Below are 5,563 nucleotides of genomic sequence, written 5' to 3' on the forward strand. Positions count from 1 at the left end.
GAAGAGGCACTGGGAGAGGTACTGGGAGAGGACCTGGAAGAGGGACTAGTAAAGGAACTAGGAGAGGCACTGGGAGAGGAACTGGGTGAGGGACTGGGAGAGGAACTGGGATAGGCACTGGGAGAGGAACTGGGTGAAGGACTGGGAGAGGAACTGGGAGAGGACCTGGGAGAGGAACTGGGAGAGGAACTAGTAAAGGAACTAGTAAAGGAACTAGTAGAGGAACTGGGAGAGGAACTGGGAGAGGACCTGGAAGAGGACCTGGGAGAGGATCTGGGAGAGGATCTGGGAGAGGAACTAGTAGAGGAACTGGGAGAGGAACTAGTAAAGGAACTAGTAGAGGAACTGAGAGAGGAACTGGGAGAGGAACTAGTAAAGGAACTAGTAAAGGAACTGAGAGAGGAACTGGGAGAGGACCTGGGAGAGGAACTAGTAGAGGAACTGGGAGAGGAACTAGTAAAGGAACTAGTAGAGGAACTGAGAGAGGAACTGGGAGAGGAACTAGTAAAGGAACTAGTAAAGGAACTGAGAGAGGAACTGGGAGAGGAACTAGTAAAGGAACTAGTAAAGGAAATAGTAGAGGAACTGGGAGAGGGACTAGTAAAGGAACTAGTAGAGGAACTGGGAGAGGAACTAGTAAAGGAACTGGTAAAGGAACTGAGAGAGGAACTGGGAGAGGAACTAGTAAAGGAACTAGTAGAGGAACTGGGAGAGGAACTAGTAAAGGAACTAGTAAAGGAACTAGTAGAGGAACTGGGAGAGGAACTGGGAGAGGAACTAGTAAAGGAACTAGTAAAGGAACTAGTAGAGGACCTGAGAGAGGAACTGGGAGAGGAACTAGTAAAGGAACTAGTAGAGGAACTGGGAGAGGAACTAGTAAAGGAACTGGTAAAGGAACTGAGAGAGGAACTGGGAGAGGAACTAGTAAAGGAACTAGTAGAGGAACTGGGAGAGGAACTAGTAAAGGAACTAGTAAAGGAACTAGTAGAGGAACTGGGAGAGGAACTGGGAGAGGAACTAGTAAAGGAACTAGTAAAGGAACTAGTAGAGGACCTGAGAGAGGAACTGGGAGAGGAACTAGTAAAGGAACTAGTAGAGGAACTAGTAGAGGACCTGAGAGAGGAACTGGGAGAGGAACTAGTAAAGGAACTAGTAGAGGAACTAGTAGAGGACCTGAGAGAGGAACTGGGAGAGGAACTAGTAAAGGAACTAGTAAAGGAACTAGTAGAGGACCTGAGAGAGGAACTGGGAGAGGAACTAGTAAAGGAACTAGTAGAGGAACTGAGAGAGGAACTGGGAGAGTGTTGGACACAAATCATTAGGCCTAAGATTAGGTTACTCGTCTGAGACCAACTGGGTTGTCAAAAGACTATGTTAATCTGCTGAGCTAAAGCCTGAAAAGCCAGTTAAAGTTCACGCAGGGCTTCAGGTCTCAGGCAAGTATTGGGGTGTGGTGGGGTGGGGTGGGGTGGGGTGGGGAGGGGTGGGGTGGGGTGGGGTGGGGTGGGGTGGGATGGGGTGGGATGGGGGGTATCTGGGAAGAAAAATCCCTGATGTTCCTGCGGGACATCAAACACACACACACACACACACACACACACACACACACAGACAGACAGACAGACAGACAGACAGACAGACAGACAGACGCGCGCGCGCACGCACACACACACACACAGACAGACAGACAGACAGACAGACAGACAGACAGACAGACACGCGCGTGCACGCACACACACACACACAGACAGACAGACAGACAGACAGACAGACAGACAGACAGACAGACAGACACACACACACACAGACAGACAGACAGACAGACAGACAGACAGACAGACAGACAGACAGACAGACAGACAGACAGACACACACACACACACAGACAGACAGACAGACAGACAGACAGACAGACAGACAGACAGACAGACACACACACACACACACACAGACAGACAGACAGACAGACAGACAGACAGACAGACAGACAGACACACACACACACACACACACACACACACACACACACACACACACAGACACACAGACAGACAGACAGACAGACAGACAGACAGACAGACAGACAGACACACACACAGACAGACAGACAGACAGACAGACAGACAGACAGACAGACAGACACACACACACACACACACACACACACACTCACACACACACACACACACACACACACACACACACACACACACACACACACACACACACACACACACAGCTCCTCAAATTGAAACTGCATGTGCAAAGTGATCTGAGTGTGATTCTTCCGCCAGGGGCGAGACACGAGTTAAAAGCTTCATTGTCATAATGACACACACACACACACAGACAGACAGACAGACAGACAGACAGACAGACAGACGCGCGCGCGCACGCACACACACACACACAGACAGACAGACAGACAGACAGACAGACAGACAGACACGCGCGTGCACGCACACACACACACACAGACAGACAGACAGACAGACAGACAGACAGACAGACAGACAGACAGACAGACAGACACACACACACACACACACACACACAGACAGACAGACAGACAGACAGACAGACAGACAGACAGACAGACAGACAGACAGACAGACACACACACACACACAGACAGACAGACAGACAGACAGACAGACAGACACACACACACACACACACACACACACACACACACACACACACACACACACACACACACACACACACACACAGACAGACAGACAGACAGACAGACAGACAGACAGACAGACACACACACACACACACACACACACACACACACAGACACACAGACAGACAGACAGACAGACAGACACACACACAGACAGACAGACAGACAGACAGACAGACAGACAGACAGACAGACAGACAGACAGACGCACGCGCGCACGCACACACACAGACAGACAGACAGACAGACAGACAGACAGACAGACAGACAGACACGCGTGCACGCACACACACACACACAGACAGACAGACAGACAGACAGACAGACAGACAGACAGACAGACAGACAGACAGACAGACAGACAGACACACACACACACACACACACACAGACAGACAGACAGACAGACAGACAGACAGACAGACAGACAGACAGACAGACAGACAGACAGACAGACAGACAGACAGACACACACACACACACACACACACAGACAGACAGACAGACAGACAGACAGACAGACAGACAGACAGACAGACAGACAGACAGACACACACACACACACAGACAGACAGACAGACAGACAGACAGACAGACAGACAGACAGACAGACAGACAGACAGACACACACACACACACACACACACACACACACACACACAGACAGACAGACAGACAGACAGACAGACAGACAGACAGACAGACAGACACACACACACACACACACACACACAGACACACAGACAGACAGACAGACAGACAGACAGACACACACACAGACAGACAGACAGACAGACAGACAGACAGACACACACACACACACACAGACAGACAGACAGACAGACAGACAGACAGACAGACAGACAGACAGACAGACACACACACACACACACACACACACACACACACACACACACACAGACAGACAGACAGACAGACAGACAGACAGACAGACAGACAGACAGACACACACACACACACACACACACACACACACACACACACACACACACACACACACAGACACACAGACAGACAGACAGACAGACAGACAGACAGACAGACAGACACACACACAGACAGACAGACAGACAGACAGACAGACAGACAGACGCGCGCGCGCACGCACACACACAGACAGACAGACAGACAGACAGACAGACAGACACGCGCGTGCACGCACACACACACACACAGACAGACAGACAGACAGACAGACAGACAGACAGACAGACAGACAGACAGACAGACAGACAGACAGACACACACACACACACAGACAGACAGACAGACAGACAGACAGACAGACAGACAGACAGACAGACACACACACACACACACACACACACACACACACACACACACAGACAGACAGACAGACAGACAGACAGACAGACAGACAGACAGACAGACAGACACACACACACACACACACACACACACACACACACACACACACACACACACACACACAGACACACAGACAGACAGACAGACAGACAGACACACACACAGACAGACAGACAGACAGACAGACAGACAGACAGACAGACAGACAGACAGACAGACAGACACACACACACACACACACACACACACACACTCACACACACACACACACACACACACACACACACACACACACACACACACACACACACACACACACACACAGCTCCTCAAATTGAAACTGCATGTGCAAAGTGATCTGAGTGTGATTCTTCCGCCAGGGGCGAGACACGAGTTAAAAGCTTCATTGTCATAATGACGTACGATAATCACTTATTTTTTCTCTCTTTACATTCTGTTCTTGATTTGATTTGATTTGAGCTGGTCACCCCCCTCCTAAACAGATGACATTGTTTATTCATTGTTTTGTACTTTTTCTAAAACACATTTTGTTTGTTTGTTGTTGAAACAAAAAAAATATTAGTGTTGAAATATATGATTAATAGATGATCATTCTCTTTAAGGCTCTCCCCCTTCCTCCCCACCCTCCCTCTGTCCTCCCTCCTCTCCCCCTTCCTCCCCCACCCTCCCTCTGTCCTCCCTCCTCTCCCCCTTCCTCCCGACCCTCCCTCTGTCCTCCCTCCTCTCCCCCTTCCTCCCCCACCCTCCCTCTGTCCTCCCTCCTCTCCCCCTTCCTCCCCCACCCTCCCTCTGTCCTCCCTCCTCTCCCCCTTCCTCCCCCACCCTCCCTCTGTCCTCCCTCCTCTCCCCCTTCCTCCCCCACCCTCCCTCTGTCCTCCCTCCTCTCCCCCTTCCTCCCCCACCCTGCCTCTGTCCTCCCTCCTCTCCCCCTTCCTCCCCCACCCTCCCTCTGTCCTCCCTCCTCTCCCCCTTCCTCCCCCACCCTCCCTCTGTCCTCCCTCCTCTCCCCTTACCTCCCCCACCCTCCCTCTGTCCTCCCTCCTCTCCCCCTTCCTCCCCCACCCTCCCTCTGTCCTCCCTCCTCTCCCCCTTCCTGCCCCACCCTCCCCCTCTGTCCTCCCTCCTCTCCCCCTTCCTCCCCCCACCCTCCCTCTGTCCTCCCTCCTCTCCCCCTTCCTCCCCCACCCTCCCTCTGTCCTCCCTCCTCTCCCCCCACCCTCCCTCTGTCCTCCCTCCTCTCCCCCTTCCTGCCCCACCCTCCCTCTGTCCTCCCTCCTCTCCCCCTTCCTGCCCCACCCTCCCTCTGTCCTCCCTCCTCTCCCCCTTCCTGCCCCACCCTCCCTCTGTCCTCCCTCCTCTCCCCTTACCTCCCCCACCCTCCCTCTGTCCTCCTCTCCCCCTTCCTGCCCCACCCTCCCTCTCTCCTCCCTCCTCTCCCCCTTCCTGCCCCACCCTCCCTCTCTCCTCCCTCCTCTCCCCCTTCCTGCCCCACCCTCCCTC

Source organism: Oncorhynchus masou, chromosome 12 (assembly GCF_036934945.1).
Source record: "Oncorhynchus masou masou isolate Uvic2021 chromosome 12, UVic_Omas_1.1, whole genome shotgun sequence".
Taxonomy (NCBI): Eukaryota; Metazoa; Chordata; class Actinopteri; order Salmoniformes; family Salmonidae; genus Oncorhynchus; species Oncorhynchus masou.